This window comes from Chanodichthys erythropterus, chromosome 3 (genome assembly GCF_024489055.1).
Source record: "Chanodichthys erythropterus isolate Z2021 chromosome 3, ASM2448905v1, whole genome shotgun sequence".
In the NCBI taxonomy this organism is placed as follows: Eukaryota; Metazoa; Chordata; class Actinopteri; order Cypriniformes; family Xenocyprididae; genus Chanodichthys; species Chanodichthys erythropterus.
In genome coordinates this window covers 66537236-66556377 of record NC_090223.1, presented here as the reverse complement: position 1 = coordinate 66556377, position 19142 = coordinate 66537236, and the positions used below count along the sequence as shown (strand labels likewise).

Genomic DNA, 19142 nt, shown 5'->3' with positions numbered 1-19142 from the left:
GTAAATGCACTAAAACACCAGTTTTAGCTTCATAAATGAAATCTTTCTTTACAGTCACTGTTGTGATCGGTGGGATTAAATGGGTTACCCATGCGTCACTGACACTGTGCGTAACACCGTCATCACTGCACTTACTCTGGTCTTCTCTTTCTTAGGAACACTGAAGAGAAGAAAAGTCAAGAATTCCACCTGCATGATTTACTCATTTAAGTGATTAATAACAGGATAAATCTCAAAATGTGGAAGAGAGAAGCGGGAACAAATTAGTAAATCATGTGCTTCATTCGCTTGACTTCATGGCTGCTTCACTGCTGTGTTTTCATGAATCTGGTCAATGGATACTCAGTAAAGAACTGTACCGTCAGAGGGTCTTTGAAATATGCACAAAACATAAATGTGTTCTGTAATAAGAGGAACCTGCAGTTTATAGCAAGGAATATACCGGACAAAGCCACATATCTGGACGTTTCTGACAATGTCATACAGCAGATACACCAGGAGTATTTCTCTCATCTGTCTAATCTTAAAAGTTTTATTGCACTACACAACAGGATCCGGGAAGTGGAGGACGGAGCGTTCAGCAGTTTGGTGGCTTTGCAGGAGTTGAATCTGGCCTTCAACAAACTGATAGACATCTCTGGAGGAATGTTTCAGGATCTGAGAAATCTCACTGTGTTGCATCTAAATGACAACTTGATCGCAAATATCAACATCTCTGCATTTTCACCCCTGATCAGTTTAAGAAAAGTAAATCTGTCCAGAAATCATCTGAAGCAAATAAGCAAAGTTCAGCCGCTCTTTTCATGACCTCAATTACAGGAAGTGCACATTGGGAGCAATAACTTCAGCTCTTTTCAGACCTCGGAGGTGTCCAACATATCTCTGAGACTGAAAGTCCTGGATTTATTTCAGAAGTGTTCAGTGTCACTGCAGCCTGAGGCTACACTCTCTGGGGGATGTAAAGGTGAAAGCTTTGATGAGGAACGTCTGTCTGATTTCTTCTCTGAGATTTCTGGGCTTGCAGGGGAACAACATTACATCCATATCCAAAGACGAGATGCAGTTCTGCACACAGTTAACCGAGCTGGATCTGTCCAACAACGGACTAAACAGCGTTCCTGCTGTCATCAGCAGCCTGCCAGGTCTACAGTTTTTGGACCTCACCTTCAACCATATAAAGAGCATAAGTCGTGTTGATTTTGCCAAATTAACCCAATTACGGACCCTTCAGATGTACAGTAATTATATATCTTTTATTGACGACTTTGCTTTTAAAGATCTGAAAGGCTTAGAAACTCTAATGATTGGATCTAACAGACTCGTTCACAATGGATATTTTAAAAAAGATCTTCAAAAACTTACGATTTTGGATCTAGCGAATAACAAGCTGGACACGGTCCATAGGGGAGGTTTTGAGTCCTTAAAATCCCTGAAGAATTTGTCTCTTCCAGACAATCAAATCTCATTTATTGAAGCGGGGTCCTTCAATGGATTGACAAATTTAATTTTCCTGAATTTGCAATCAAACAAGCTCTCTCGGGGTTCAATAAAAGACTCTGTGTTCTCCAGACTCCCAAACCTGAAAACCCTTCTGTTGAACAATAACTATATCTCATATGACAACCAGAAGCCTCTTGATCATCCACCCTTTCAAAATCTGAGAAAGCTAAAGACTCTGAACATTTTTAGCCAAGGTCATAAAGGAATGTGTTATCTTCAAACCTTTTCAAGGGACTGAGGTCTTTGGAAGAACTTCAAGCAGAGAATCTCAATATAAACTCTTTAGATCCAGACACATTCACTTACACTCTTTATCTGTGGGAGCTGGATCTCAGCAGGAATGAACTCCTTTCACTCACTACGAGAATATTTCTGCCCCTCCGGGTCCTCAAGACACTCCACCTGTCCAAAGTTGGCTTGCAATCTTTGGACTTTCTCATTAATGCAAATCTCAGTAAACTGCATCTGTTGCATGTAAGCACGAACGCCTTATCAGTCATTAACGAGACCTTGATCCGGTCTCTGCCGACTCGGATTTACCTTGATCTGCGAGGAAATTATCTCTCGTGTGACTGTACCAACGCCTGGTTCGTCAACTGGACCATCAGCAGCAATGACACTGAAGTCGAGAGTGCTTATGAACTCACGTGCAATTACCCAGACAAAGTCAAAGGACACAAACTCCTGGATCTGGATGTGGATTCATGTAACGTAGATGTGGGGTTCTTCTGCTTCATCTCCACAGCCACACTAGTGTCAATGACCCTTCTCGGCTCTTTTCTCTTTCACTTCCTCAGATGGCAGGTTGTTTATGCCTACTACCTTCTCCTTGCTTTCCTCCATGATAACAAACAGCAGAGAAAGAATATTGTTAATGGCATTTATAGTAGTTGCAAAACCATCTGTGTGATTAGCCATCACTACCTGGAGAGTGAGTGGTGTTCCCGAGAGATCCAGGTTGCTAGTTTCCGTCTCTTTGATGAGAAAAAAGACGTTCTTATCCTGGTGTTCCTGGAGCATATTCCGAGTCATCAGCTGTCTCCGTACTACAGGATGAAGAGACTAATCCAGAAGAAGACCTATCTCAGCTGGCCTGATCCCGGAGAGGACACCAGGGTCTTCTGGCAGAAGCTCAGAGTCGCTCTGGAAAACAAAGTCTCCTCAGAAATGGAGCATCCATTGGCTGGGATTTAGGGATCATCTAACTGAACCTTACTGAAGAAAATAGTCTGTGACTTTATTTTTATGTATAGGCTTTTCCCACCTTCCTAGACTACGATTGATTATAATGATTTCCTCTTTTACACATTTATTTCTCTTTAAATCAGGGATAACTGAGTTTATATCTTTTTTCATTAACACGCAGAGATGTTAATGAATCACTCAGAGATGCATATATAAACTAAACACAGATTTAGTCTTTCTTATTACCATTTCTAAGACAAGACACTCCATGAAACTATGACATACACTGATGTTATGAGATACATGTGATGAATGTTTTATATTTCACCATATTATAGTGAAAGTGACGTGAAGGGATGGTAACCCATACAAGTTAGTGCACACACATTAGGATCAGAGAGTAGTGAACACACACACACACACACTTGAGTTCTGTGTCTTGCTCAAGAGCACCTCAGTCATTTCCTGCTGGTATTGAGAATCAAACCCACAACCTTCAGGTTACCATTCTAACCTCACCAACCATTAGGCCACAACTGCCCGAAGGATCCATTACACTAATTAATCACATAAAGTGAGTCTGAATTAAGTTAATAACATGATACTGTCCTGGCCCATAGCCTCTACTGTAACCGTGATGTATTGATCTCTTTTTTTTTTTTAAATGTTTGATTTTAAAACTCTAAAACCATGTTTTTATGTGTAAACATAATGTGCGAATATTCCCAATCTCTCTGACAGTGTGATCTCTCTGTGGGTTATGTGATTGTTGTCATTTATAAAAAATATATATATAAAACATGTCTGTAATTAAAGTTGAAATGAGTGATACACACATCTTTTGAATGGAAATAAATGACAAGTACTTTGGGTGTCTTGTTCATTATGTTTATTTTCAGCAACATAGGAGCATCTCAAACAAGCCTATTGAAACAGAATATGAAGCAGGTATATGGTTGTGTGCAAAAACGAAACTTCGGACTAGGGTTGCCAGGTTTTCACAACAAAACCAGCCCAATGGCGTTTTAGGGAGGTCCCCCGGTAAATCGCATTCAGGAGTTAAAATCCCGTTTTTAGCGGGGTTCCCCTGGTAAAATTCCAGGGGCTAAATATCATGTTTTTTGGGTTCGTTTCAACCCGCAGCAACAGTGATAAGCAGCCCAATTCCGCGGGAAAACCGGGGACTTGGCAACACTGCTTCTGACATCACAGATCACGTGGTCATGTCTAAACGTATCAAGCTCCGGTTCAGGTCTTCACTGTGAGATGTTTGTTTCTGTTTCTGTTTTGATTCGAGGAGCTTGAATTAGTGTCGGTGCTGAACGAACATCAGTGAGTTTGACGGTAAGTTCAGTTATCAGCTTAATTTAATATCGTGTCATGTTGTTATATGATGCTGTTCTGTGTGTTTATATGATCGTGACACACTCTTGTTCACTGACAACAACAAACACTGACGCTCGTGAATGGATGACGCCGGAAATGAAGGAACATCTGCTTCTTCACTTTTCTAATCTTTATCCAGATTATATCAAAACCGTAAAGATATTTTCTGAAGCTATATTTAGGTGATGTAACTTGACCTCTGAAGAGACGATAAATAATGTTGTGTGGGCGATAAAAAGATAACGATAATCCTAAAAATACTGATTACTGTAAATGTGAGTCCTTCAGCAATAACAGCACTGATCATATGAACTGTTATTAGTATCAGCAATAGTGTTTTTCTTTAGCTATTGAAGTTATAAAACTGTGTAAAAACTGGAGAAGAAATGTGAGAGATGATCCATGCAGGATCCACACACATAAAGAACATGGATTTTCTATCTGATGCAAGAGGTTCAATTTCATTCATGTATGTAGGATTAAACCAGCATTGAACATTTCAAACAAAGCTATTACAAAACATTCAGAAACATTGTGCCAAAAAACCTCCTTGAAATCATCACAAAACATTGATATCTTTCTCGAAGTAACATCACAACAGGTCCTTTCACATCAGGGGCCCGTTTCAGAAAGGAGGTTAAGTGAAAACTCTGAGTATGTTAACCCTGAAATGAGGGAAACTCTGGGTTTTCTGTTTCAGAATGGGAGGTATGTCAAACCCGAGAAAGCAGGTTAAGTCAAGCCCATTTCTGAAAGGGAGGTAACTCTTACTCAGAGTCAGTTACCATGGTAACTTACTCTGTGAACCTAACCTGGTCGGGAGCAGGTTTTCTTCGGTAAACCCAGAGTTTCCTTCGGTCTCTTCCCCCTTTTTAAAGTGCAAGTGATGTTTAAATAGTTAACTCATTCATTCACACTGCAAAAATGAGTATTTTTCATCCTATTTCAAGTACAAATATCTAAAAATTCTTAAATCAAGATGGATTTTCTATATAAGAAAATGATATAAGATATTTAGTCTTGTTTCCTGGGGGATCTAAATTAAGTGCATTTTACTTAAGTAAAATTATCAATATCTGCCAGTGTGGTAATAAAAATAATCTTAAAGTGCTCTATTTCCATGCACTTTTTTTGTACTTAATATACTAAAAGCTGTACTTTAGTACTTCTTAAGGTAATCTTAAGAACATCTAAGTGTACTCTGTGCTATTTTGAGACACCATGAATTTGAACTAAAATGTGCTTTTAATACATTTTTTTTTTAATAAAGAAATATGTTTAGTTACCACTTGTAGTACACTTGAACCCATCTTTCATACACTTTTAAAATAGACTTATGATGTATTTCAAATATAAGATTAATATATAATGAATATATACAAAATGTATTTATAATTTATTGCCTACAACATTACGAATACATTTTGTATATATTTATCATATATTATTCTTATATTTTAAATAATTCATAAGTGTATTTCCTATGTGTGATGAGTACATTTAAAGGTGTGTGAAAGATGGGTTCAAGTGTACTACAAGTGGTAACTAAATACATTTGTGTTATACATTTATGTTAAAAGCACATTTTAGTTCATATTTCATGGTGTCTCAAAATAGCACAGTTGAGTACACTTAGATGTTCTTAAGATTATATTAAGAAGTACTAAAGTACAGCTTTTAGTATATTAAGTACAAAATAAGCGCACGAAAATAGAGCACTTTAAATACATTATGGAAGTGTACTGTGTACTGTGTACTAAAATAAAGTGTATTTTACTGCACTTTTTTCACCTGGGGGAAAATGTACTTATAACTAGTACATTAGTAATATATTTGTAAGAAAATCAATGTCATTTAAACTTAGGATTATTATATAAAAGTCTACTAAGATTGAACAAATTTTAAAGCATTGAAAGCACACTTTTAACAAATACACTAATAAACTAAAAACTCCTCTGTATATTTTTATTTCATTGCACTAAAAATCAATTTAAGTAGTAGTGGTATTTAGTATACTTTTCCAAGTGCAGTGAAGTACTACTGAAGTACAAATATACATTGAATTAGTGTATTTATATAGTGTATAACTTTGACACTTTTATTTAGCACCAAAATAAAGAATGTACTACAAATGTACTTGCTTGTATTTAAGTATTTTTTAATGCACTCAAGTATACTTTTTTTTTCTCCTGGGTATTACTAAGTGCAAATTTACAGTAGCTCCTCCCACCAGTGTCACACCAGGTTAAAACTGACCCTTGTTCCAGTGGCTGCAGTGGTGCAGGCAGTAGTGTGTTGGGTGCAGAGAATTAACTTGTGATGTGATTGAATGGGTTCGAATCCGCCTTTTGCTGAGCTCGCTATTCTTCCTTTTCCCATCACATATCACATCAGAAAGGCATTTATTTTTTAATAAAAATGAAGAAACTTTTCTAAAAGTGGAAGTAAATTGCCTAACGAGTGTTTAATAACGATAAAATCATTTACACTCTTATTATTGCATCCTGCATTATTTTTTTCTTCTTTTTTTGCATGTGGGATACCATGAAAATAAATATTAGTTCAATAACTTACCATTCTACCAGTTTTCACCTTTGATATTATAACAGTGATAAGAATTAAACTTGCATTGACTCAGAAGTATGCGGATGTCCTTTTGTCAAGTGCTGTTGCCATGGTGAATCGTAATATCGGAGCTCCATTGATGATGGATTTTCATAGTCGTGGTGAACGCGCTTAACTCAGAGTCAACCTACTCAGAGTCGACTGAACTAACTCAATTCAGCTGTTCTGAAACTGAAAACTCAGAGTTTCCCGTCTCAGAGTAAGTCAACTCAGAGTTCAAGTTTCAACTCAGAGTTTGTTGAACCTCCTTACTGAAACGGGCCCCAGGTGTTTTCAGCATCAGATTGTGTGCTTGTATGGATTGGAGGATGATCAGGATTGACATCCTTCTTTCTTCTCTGATAATAACTAAAAAATGAAAATCTGATAGTTATGACACTGGAACAGAATATGATTTCATCCATTAATGTTATTAATAATCCATCAGTAGTAGGTTATAACACTTAATCAAAGTTTAAAAGGTAAACCAACACTCCCAAACTTGTACAGACTCAAGTGCCCCAAATATGAAGCGGATATTAGCTAATATAATTCATAATCAAGTTTAATGTAATATTATATTAACTAAAATAGTCCATCAGTTCACCTTAAAGGCCCCGGTACTTCAAACGAAATCGAAGAAAGAACTGATGTGACGTCATTTCGAACAAAATCAGGCCAAAACGAAGTTCGTTTTGTGTTCTTTTTGGAAGTTTGAAACGGCTTGCCAAAGCGAACTCTCAGGAAAAGTTCGTTCCAGCACCAAAAACACCTTCGTACTACCATTGGTCAGTGATGATAACGTAATAGGAGGTGTGCGCCGAGGCTCCGCCTTCACTCGCGTGGACCGCGTCTCTGACTCATTTGATCTGTAGAGTTTGTCGAGGTAAGATCTCCGCGGGTGAAAACATGAACACACTGGATAGCTGCTTTATAGTACAAAATGAAGTTGTGCTTGTAAAAAAATGAGGCACTGACACTGTTTTTCATGTTTGATACTGTAAATTGATTTTAAGCAATCCATTGAATAAATGAAGATGTGACGTGACTGGAGTGCTAATTTGCAGAGCTCGTGCTAACATACCCATGCTGTTATGATCAGACGCTTTTCTTATGCTTTCTATAATAAATGCTTACTGTTTTCTCATTTTTGTTTATTTTGTTACTGAGCAGAAAGTGCACAGCACATATTTACATATTCATCTAAACATCGCTCTTAGAAGTGTGGGCGGCGTCAGATGTTCGTTTACAGTATATCGCTGGTCACGCATTTCGAACTTCGTTTTACACCTAAACGAAGAACGAAAAAGAAGTTCGTTTGAAGTATACCGGAGCCTTTACACTGAATGACATTTTGACACTTTAGAGCTCAATTACTCCCTTAATTTATTAGTTTGCAACACAAATAGTTCTGGCTCTAAAGAAGGGTAAGAGTTAAGTGATTTAATATTATATTTACACATATTTATCTTTTTATGTTAAATTAATGGCCTTCGGACAACACATTTTTTTTCGTCTTTGACCCTTTAATGTTGATCAAACCACAAAAGACAAAGAGAAAATCACTCCTGATCTTCACTGAATAACGCTTTTGTAGCTTTAATACGGATGAACCTTTATTCATTTTGTACCGTGAAGATTATATGCAGTATTTTACATTTGATTGTTCAATTTCTACTGTTAGACCTTCCTGAAAAACACACTGATTATTTCATTTGTTTCTTTGTTCTGTTGAGTTTATTTATTTGTGCTATTGCTTGTAGTTTAATTATTTGTTCTTTTTTTATTAATGACTGTTTACTTGTCTTTAATAATCTGTGACATTTATATTAGTAGTTTTAGGTCTCAAATGGAATCGAGAATTGTTAAATTTCACCGATATCTAAAATAACAACCTTATTTATTACAATATAAGTATTGTTATGTCCCACGTGTGTTGTATTTTGTTGTTTTTTCTCTCTCTTTTGAGTTATTCTTGGGTTATTCTGTCACATGATCTCGGTGATGTCATGACGGTGTTGCAGTGAACGTTTTGTCTTCGGCCCTCACTCGTCTTCTGTGCCTTTAGACATGCTGAAAGTCCAGTTATCATGATGTTGAGCTGTTTATTGTGTGGTTTGAGACAGCAGATCTGTGAGTTTGTTTGTTGATCAGGCTGTGTAAGCTTAGACGACGTTGTCTGCAGACTCTTTTGTGTTCCCGCTGTCAGTGACTTGAGGTGTGTTGTACCAACCACTTGATTTAGTTTGACCTATATTAAAATGTGAATATTTCTTCTTGTACGAACCAGCCTGTCATGAGCCAGGTTTGAGTGTTTGTGTTTTTGGGTTTTTTTCCTTCTCTGCTCTTCTTTCATTTGTGTCAGCTGGTCCTGGTTGCCGCTCGCGTCCGCGTTTGTTCACCAGCTGCAGCGTGCTACAATTCCACGCCTGGCAGACTGTTTCTGTTTGTTTGTGGGACTGAATCACAGACTGTAAAAAAAAGATGGATGACGCGACGCCGCTTCCTTCCATTGTATTGAACTGAAGCCAAAACGGACGCCGATGGGCACTGACATGTTACGCAAAGTTTGGAGCCTGGGCATGCGCAGAAGGAATCGTCAGTGGAGCCGGAGGCGGAGTCGCGGTATCAAACTTCCGCCCAGACGACTGCGTCATCATTCATGTATTTTAAATAGGCTATATAAATTATACGTAATTTAAAATTCTACCTATAATATAATAGGCTATTCTGTTTCTAGAGCAATAATGTTTTTCAGTAGATGAACTCAATATAATATGCCACTAGAAACAACTCTAAATCATCAGAAACAGTCCTGCCATTTTAAATAAAATGTTTAAACTAACGTTACAGGAGATCGATTGCTGTAGACAGTGCTCTATAATTAATTAGAGTAGGCTATCATTAGTTTTATCCTGCTAATTATTATTTTATACCCATAAAAATAATAAAGTAACTGCCAGATAACAATCACCTGCTTTTTATTCCGTCATGGCTAACGTTAGGCGTGTTATCTTAACTAATAATGTTTATTAATTAGCTTATGGAGTCCACATTTAACGTTACCGAGAAAAGCTCAGATATCCGTCAGATCCTGTAGGTCAGTTAATACAGTTTACTGCTGAACAACTCAATTTGTCGGTGTGAAATAACACAGAAATCGAGAATTAATAGTTATTTATATATCTTCAATCTCCCCTCAAAGCTCCGACAGTCCTCAGACTGTCAATCAACTGCGAATCACGATGACACGCCTCGTTTTTATAGCACCAAATTGCTAGCTAAAATCAAACTTATCACAAAAACGAACAATTGAATATAAATCAGGAAAATTTTATTTGAAGCATAATTTATTTTTATGTTTTAACTTAAGTCTCATTCGTCTGCATTGAGTGGGCGGGGTTTATGACCTGTACTGCATCCAGCCTCCAGGGGGCGATCAAAGAGCCCGCAGCTTCACTTTTCAGGACGTATGAGGCACACCCAGACTGAATAAATATTATGAACTCTTTCTTCGCCTCTGAGTCTTCTGCGGTCGCCTGACACTACCGAGTGTTAACTTCGATTTAACCGTTAATTAACCTTATAAATTCCAGCGTAACTACTCTATTGACGGTGGTTTGAATACGGCAGGCGGTTCTTTTGACTGTCAGTTAATGGAAGGGTGTTCGCCACTATTGTGTTTCTGTTCTTCATGTAGTGTAGTTTAGTTAAGGTGTCGCATAAGTCCAAGATTACGGTTTTGTTTTTACGTTTTTCTTTTGGTAGTTAGTTTAGGGGTTGGGTCGACAGTTATTGTTTCTCTTCTGTTTTATTGTTTCCTAATGTTCAAATGTCTTTTGTTCTTAAGTCTTTATTGTATTGTCTAGAGCTGCACGATTAATCGTAAAGAGATCGCGATCTCGATTCGTCTATTAAACCTTTGACAAAATCACACCGTAATGTTCAAATCTGTGTTCATGCTGCCAGAGCCAGAGAGAGCCAGTATCAATTACATCTAATTCCACTAGGTGGCGACAACTGACTGTTAAAAAATGTATTTGTCATTGAATCATTAATTCAAAAGATTCAAAAACACTGATATTCATCCAGCAATGAAACAAGTATTCATTAATGAGTCATTGAATTCATTCAGAACCATTTTTTAAATAATTAATTCAAACATTTTCCAGCAATTTATATTTTGTCAGAACCTCTAGTAAGATGTTATTTTGTTTGGTTGTATATTCAGAATCGTGGGAGAATCGTGATCTCTATTTGAAACCAAAAAATCGTGATTCTCTTTTTATTCAGAATCGTGCAGCTCTACTATTGTCTATTCCCTCCGTTAATAAACGTTGAGCTTTTGTTGCAATCTAGTTTGTTGTTCAAACTGTTTTCCCACATATCGCTACAGCCGCATCTCACGTAAATGTTGAGTTTCATCCCATTTTTTAAGGCCCTACCTCGTGCACAGATGAAGTATATTAATATTATTCCTTTCAGTGCACCTAATAAATAGTCTTTTATCAGTTAGTAAAGACAGTTTCAAGTAATATTGCAAAAATGTATAAAACAAAACATCCTCTTTAGCACCTTTAATTTGTGTTCTGAAGATGAACGAAGGTCTTACGGGTGTGGAACGACATGAGGGTGAGTAATTAATGACAGAAATTTAATTCTGGGGTGAACAAACCCTTTAAGCATTTTAGAAACATGTTAATTGACTGTCTATAGGTTGTTTGTGAATGACGTCATTGCTGTGGCATGAAATGAGGCTGGAGGGCATGAAGTGATTTTTGTACATAGGAATCACTATCACAAACTCAAAAATCATATGTTTAGCGTTGTTTAAACCACAAGGAGGTTTCATAGTTCAAGTAACTTTTATTTTTTTTTTTTTTAACTTTACCTCACCTTTAATAGCATTTTGCATCTGCTGTAGTTTTAATGTTATCTTTGTACATATTCACTTTCCCATATGACCATGGAGGAGAATCGGAGGGGCATTTAGTGGACAGACACCTTTCTTTACAGTCTATGACAGACACCGACACACTTTTTTATTGTATTTATTTCAAAAATGACAACCAAATTCAAACCCATGAAGCTTGTGAACGGTTGTGAAGTGGCTGCCTGCGAGTTAAACTCATTCACAAGCTGGCTTGCAAATGTAGCCTAATGTGAATTATAAACCAAACCAAATACAAAACTTTCAAAAACACTATGTGATTATTTTATTGAGTGATATTCAGTGGGTTCAGTCAGTGAAATTACTAGATTTTCTATCCGACGCCTTCCTGTCACCTTCTCATCTGATTCTCTTAGTGTTTTTACATGTAAAAAAGGTGAAAATTGTATCACAGTGTCCAGTTTTTCTCTGAGCTCCTGTTGCAGTTCTTGATGCAGCATAAATTACCTACAATGGCGACATTTTTCACAATCACGACAGAAAATCAAAATACTGCCCCTGACGTCACTAGCAGATATAAACAAACCCAGACTAGAGCTGAACGCGGCGTGACGGCAGCTTCACATCCTCTATATCTACCTCCTCTATGGCAGTCAAGTCTTTCAGTAAAGTGGAAAAGTCGCTCATCTTCATAACACAAGGATCACGTCCAACACATGTTGTGATTTTCTGTTTAAACCTTTCTAAACCAGCACAGAAAGGGCTTTTCTCCATCTCTTCCATTCTAATTTTCACTGCTTGCCCTCCACATTAATTTCGCATGTCACCAGAACCACGTGATTGCAAACAACCTACTGTGTGAAAACAACATGAATTGTGTTAATGGTGTGATCACAACAGACGGATGAGGTGCGAATTGAGTTTAGAGTGTTGAAAATGTGACTACAGATCAGACAAAAGGATGTTAGCAACTGTAAAAACTGAACAAACTTGAAACAAACTTCATCCAAACAGATTTCAGAATAAAAACAGCTACACAGAGTGGCTTTTTAACATAATAAACATGCTCCAGCCAGTAACCGAAAAGCAGCGTCAATACGCAAGCTACTTACATTTTAAATGCGCGTTCATGACTGTTTCAGGAAGCACGGAGGGGAGGAGGAGTAGGAGGAGTAGGAGGAGGGTCTAGCTATCCTCTGTTTTGTTTGACAACACTTCGAACGTCAACAGGAAGTTACTCCGGTCTGAATCGCTTAGAGAGCCTTTAACTAACACAGTGAATCATTTATCTTCCCTCATAAATAAAGTAAATAGAAATATCAGAAGCAGGAAGAACATATTCATGGATCATTTCTTCTCATTCTTTCCATTTCATTATGTTTCACTATGTTGACAATGAAAGTGGAGCGTCCGGTCAAAGAATCGGCTCATCAAAAAAAATTATGAAATGAATCTCAGACATATTCAGATGGGATTACATTTCTCAGAGGACTACTGAGTTAGCTGAGAAGCAGTAATTTTCCGATTCACGTACAAATGGAAAAACTATTCGTAAGTGAACTTGGCTGCGCTGTGTGTTTTTGACTCACAAAGAACCGGTTCATAAGAGTCATTTGTTAATGAAGCGGACTGAGCGTGCTGTGCGCATGCAACCATCATGCAGTTTATTGATTGACGTGTTTTCTTGCCATTTTGCATTATGCCGTCTTTTTATGTCATCACATTGAAGTGCAACTGCTGAAAAGCAGTACTTGAAACACTGCTTACATTTATATTTAATTCTGTGATAATTCTAGGATCCGCTAGGTCTAGATCTGCCCCTGGCAAAAACAAAGCAAAAATAAAACGGCTTCATTCAACAATATCTTCTCTTCTCTGTCATTCTCATACGTTGTTTACGTCCAGAGCTTCCAGGCTCTACGTCAGAACGCCGGCTTATTATTGGCCGACTCCTGCGTTAGCATCACATGCTTGCATCATCCTGATCACATGATCAGCTTTGGCCAATACTCTACAACGTAAACATTGTAGGAGATTAACAGGGATGAGAAGAAATTGTTGAATAAAGTTATTTTTGTTTTGTTTTTGCACACAAAAGTATTCTTGTGGCCAGGGGCGGATCTACCGGGGTGGCACGGGATGGCATCTGCCACCCTAAGAAAAAGCTTTGCCATCCCAAAATTACTACAGAATAAAATATAAATGTAAGCAATGTTTCAAGTACTACTGTTCAGCAGCGGCGCTTTAATGTGATGAGCTAAAAAAAAGTCAGCATAACGAAAAATAATTTCAAGAAAACACATCTTTCAATAAACTGTGCATGGTTGCACACGCACGCAGCGCGCCCAGTGTAGTCCGCTTCATTAACAAATGACTCTTATGAACCGGTTCTTTGACAGTCAAAAACACAACGCAGCCAAGTTCACTGACGATTTTTTTCCCATATTTGTTTGCGAATCGGAAAATGACTGCTTCCCGGTTAACTCAGAAGTCCCGTGAGAAATGTAATCCCATCCGAATATGTCTGAGATTCATTTTCGTAATTTTTGGCGAGCTGATTCAGCGACCGCCCGCTCCACTTTCATCATGGATACATTCTTTTTGTCATCCCACGAAACAGTAACATGAAATCAATAAGAATATCCCGATCACAGAAACTAATAGCAGAGTTAGGTAAGAATCTAAATGTATTTTAGCTTTTCTCGATTGCTAACGTGACTTATAAGTTAATCACTTATAAATGATTGTAAACCCAGTTTCTCAAACCATTCGTCCAGTTCTCAAAACAAAGACATTTCTCAAAATGTTTAACAATGACAACATTTGGTAGCAAAACTGATGACACACCAGTCAAAATCTGAGAGAGAGCTGAATGAATAATTTACAGGGGTTTAGTCTTGTGTCAGAAGACCAATACCCTGCTATAGTATACTGTAATGAAATTTGTCCAAATGTGCAGAGGATGCTGAATTTACTACACACAGACATTCCCACCTCTGTTAATAACAAAAACTCAAAAATTGTTTTGTTACTCTTTAACTTGCACTAAAACATGTGAGTTAAACCATCAAAGTAGTCTGAGTAATATTAATAAAACTGCTCATCTCCTTTAGTGATCCAAGCTCAGACTCATTTAGAATCTGTTGAAGTTTTTCATATAGTGTCTTGACTTGGTGTCATGATGGATATTGAAATCTTGTTATTTATTTTTACATTTTAAACAGTATATAGAGGACTACTTTCTGGTAATGCAATGTTTGTGAACACAATTGTGTATGTCAGGCCTTAAATCTCCAAAAACTAAGCATGGGCACTTGCTTTGGTGTTGCCACCCCTCATAGACCTCATGCCACCCCTTTGCCACCCTATAAATAATATTATAGATCCGCCCCTGCTTGTGGCTTCATAACATTAAAGTTGAACAACTGTAGTCACATTGACTATTTTAATGATGTTTTTACTACTCTGGACCTTGAATGACAGTAATTACGTTGCTTTCTATGGGAGATAATAAGCCTCTCAGATTTCATCAAAAACATCTTAATTTGTATTCTGAAGATGAACGTCTTACGGGTTTGCAATGACATGAGGTTGAGTAATTAATTACAGAATTTTAATTTTTGGGTGAACTAACCCTTTAAGTACTACAACCCAAATTCCGGAAAAGTTGGGATGATTTTTAAATTTGAATCAAATAAACTAAAACACTTTCAAATCACACAAGCAAATATTTTATTTACAATAGAATATAGATAAAATAACAAATGTTTAAACTGAGAAATTTTACACTTTTATCCACTAAATGAGCTCATTTCAAATTTGACACCTGCTACAGGTCTCAAAATTGTTGGAACGGGGGCATGTTTACCATGGTGTAGCATCTCCTCTTCTTTTCAAAACCATGTTCTCATATGGCTTCCTTTTTGCATGATAAAGCTTTAGTTAGCATCTACCTGTAGCAGGCATCAAATTTGAAATGAGCTCATTTAGTGGATAAAAGTGTAAAATTTCTCAGTTTAAACAGTTATCTATGTTCTATTGTGAATAAAAATAATCATACAAAAAAAAAAAAAAAACATCCCAACATTTCCAGAATTCAGGTTGTAGAATATTGCACATTTGTTGAATTTAATCAAGGGTCTACTCATTTCTGCAACTGTTAATTTAAACAAACTTGGCAAATCTACTTATTTTACAGATATTAACATGTGAAAATCTACCATTTATGATTCATACATTATATTCTGTCACTTTGCATGCAATCACTACTTTCCCTAAAATGTGCCTCAAACATTAGCAAAACAAAGTGTAAAGAGGGTCACATACTGAGAGAAGCGCTGCGCAGTACCATGTCTTTACAGTTCAACACACTGATTTGAATGGCTGTAGGTACACCATCCACAGCACCCAAATATGACTCCAGCTGTTCAAAATCATGCTGTGCCACAGCGTCACTCACATAGTTTACCATTAAAGTACAATGATTTAGGACAATTATATGTACATTCTGACTTTACCACTGGCTGGAAGATTGTGTATTGTGCATTTTTAGGGGTTCAAGTGCATAGCACTGAAACCCTATTGTAATTGTTAAATTTTCAGCATTCTCCCCTAAAAGGGATCAGGCAGACCAAACCATAAGTCATAGAGACTTGAATCTTTGAGGGATGGTAGTACTCACACTGTCTACAATGTCAACAAGGCTCGCTCGATCGGCCTGACGGGGGCGCTACAGCGGTCAAAAGTATGAAATGGCTCATAACTCCTGAGCCGTTAGGCCTAGGCTCAAGTGTGTTATATCATTGGAATCCTTGGCTCAAAGTTTTCGGGTATTTTTTGGATTTTTTGAAAAAACGACTTCTGCGAACTAGTCCTAGGTTTTTGACCTAAACCAGTGCAGCGAGATTCTCTGGAGTCTGATTGTTATTAGTTATCAGAAAAAAGTTGAAATTCTGATTCACGGTCCCTAAGGGGCGGAAAAACGTTTGAAGTGGGTGGGGCCACTTTTACTAAAATGGCTATAACTCATGAATGGAATGAGATATTTTTTACCAAACTCAGCACACCTATGTAAGACGTCTAAGTCGTTCTGTGGTCGCATGAAAAAGGATGTGGCAACTGGCCACTTGGGAAAAAAAACATGAAAGCAGCTATGACTACTTCACCATTAGTCGAAGTGACTTGAAAATTGTTGTGCAGTGTCTTCGTCCGAGGGGCCACAACTGTCTACGAGGACATTGATGCATCTCAAAAAACATGCCATCGGCCACTGAAGTTTGAGCATCAATCAGACAAGGTTAACGGAGGCCGATCAGAACGAAACTCGCTGGGCCTGTTTGACTCGCAGCCCTAGAGGCCTGTGGGAAATTCTAAAGAAATTAGCCACCGGGGGCGCCATCATGTTTTTCACGTGCGTAAAGCATCGTGTCTCACACGATTTTTCGCGTACACCCACAACATTCCTACCACATGGTAGAACTTCTCACTCTGAGCAACTTTGCCTCTAGGACCACTGCTGTCCATCAAAAAAAGAAGTGTAATAATGGGTGTAATAATTGGCAACATTTTCATAATAATATCTAATAATTAATAGGAATGTTGATATATAATTTCTTTCGCTATTCACTTGTGTCTCCCAAAATGCCTGATAAACATGATTTAAGTCCAAGGGCCCGTTTCAGAATGGGAGGCATGTCAAACCTGAGAAAGCAGGGTAAGTCAAGGCTGTTTCTGAAAGAGAGCTAACTTCAGTAAACCTAGAGTTTCTTTCAGTCTCCTCCCCCTTTTTAAAGCACAATTGATGTTTAAGTACCTCATTTATTCATGCTGCAAAAATGCTTTTCTTACTGATTATTTTTTTGTCTTATTTCCAGTACAAATATCTAAACATTCTTAAATCAAGATGGATTTTCTATGTAAGAAAATAATATATTTAGTCTGTTTCCTCTTCCGTGAAGAGTTGCGTCGAGAATGACTCTGTGGAAACGCTCTGTATGATGTTGTCATGAAGCACATGTAAAATCTGTCCAATGGTGTGACGATGTCAGAAGTGGGTGACATCAGGACCAGGAAACTATAAAGCACGCTCAAACAGACATTTGGAGGCTTCAGCATCGGACAGATAGGAATTATTCCTTTTACTCTCATGTTCACAAATCATACACTAGAATTGACTACTTTTTGGTTACATCTGAATTGGTTTCCAATATTAGTAAATACTAAATATCATAATATATTAATATCTGATCATAGCCCAGTTACGTTCCAAATTGAAAGTGTTTTGCTAAAATGAAATTACTTGTGGCGTTTCAACCCAATTCTAATCAAAGATTCAACTTTTATTTCATATTTAACTGGAAAAATGGATGAGTTTTTTGCAACTAACGACATTAGAGAGGTTTCAGATTCAATTTTGTGGGATACTGTTAAATTCGTAATGCGAGGCCATATCATTTGAGTCGTCTAAAAAACAAGCTAAATAGAGGAAACATTGCCAATACTCGAACAAGCATATAGAGTGTCACTCTCAAAATCCGATTATAATAAAAAAATCTTAAAATTAAAGTATGAGTATGATTCTATACTAAATGGCCAAATAAGTAACCTTCTCCTTAAACTCAAGCAGAAGAATTTCGAGTTAGGGGATAAACCTGGAAGGTTGCTTGCAAGGCAACTGAGGGGAGAACAAGCAATTCACATGATTAAATCAAAAACAGGCATTTTAATAACTAGTCCTATTGAGATAAATTAATGTTTCAAGGAATTTTATTCAGAATTACATACTTCTAAAATTCCAGATTCTGACCATAATTATGATTTTATGATGAGTTTTTTTTTTTCTAAATTAAGTCTTCCAAAACTTAGTGAATCCTCTAGGTCTGACCTAGAATCTGAACTCTCAATTGAAGATTTATTAATCTGGGAAAGCTGCTGGCCCGGATGGGTTTGGCTGCACATTTTTTAAAGCTTTTAGTAGGAGGCTGACCCCTTATATGCTGAGAATGCTACAGGATTCAATTCAAAGGAAAAAAAACTTCCTGATTCTTTGTATGAAATATTTACAAATACAAATATTTGTGTAGTTCTGAAAAAAGGAAAACCTGAGACAGATCCAGCCAATTATAGACCCATTGCCCTCTTAAATTTTGATCAAAAAGTTTTGACTAAAATATTGGCTTCCAGATTAGCACAACATCCATCCTGACCAAACTGGGTTTATTCCAGGAAAGTTTTCATTCTGTAATGTATGCCTACTTCTTAATATTTTATATGCAGATCGTCAGTTAGCCAACAATTCTGCAGCCATTATTTCACTAGACGCCCAAAACGCCTTCGATCAGATTGAGTGGCCATATATATTTTTGAGGTTTTGAAGTTTGGATTTGGCAATGAATTTATCAACTGGATCAAAATTATTTACTTCCATCCGTCCTCATCTGTTTTGTCCAATGATATTAGATCCAGTTCTTTTGAACTGAACTGGGGTGTACGACAAGGTGATCCTCTATCACCTCTAATTTTTAACATTGCACTCGAGCCATTAGCTGTAGGAATTAGAACCCATTCACATATCCAT

General features: G+C 37.2%; 1 protein-coding gene and 1 pseudogene across 4 annotated transcripts in view; both read left to right on the top strand.

Annotated features, from left to right (window-relative positions):
- Positions 1-237: 237 nt before the first annotated feature.
- Positions 238-2705, top strand: LOC137005372 (toll-like receptor 13; annotated as a pseudogene).
- A 1232-nt stretch (positions 2706-3937) lies between these two features.
- Positions 3938-19142, top strand: part of LOC137006116 (NACHT, LRR and PYD domains-containing protein 3-like) — a 43166-nt gene continuing 27961 nt past the window's right edge. For 3 of the 4 annotated variants that reach the window (XR_010892474.1, XR_010892475.1, XM_067366589.1), the window contains exon 1: positions 3938-4029. The gene's annotated coding sequence lies outside the window, so the exon portion shown is untranslated. Of the gene's footprint in view, positions 4030-17456; positions 17482-19142 lie in introns of those variants that run through there. The other variant, XM_067366599.1, reaches the window with a different exon arrangement.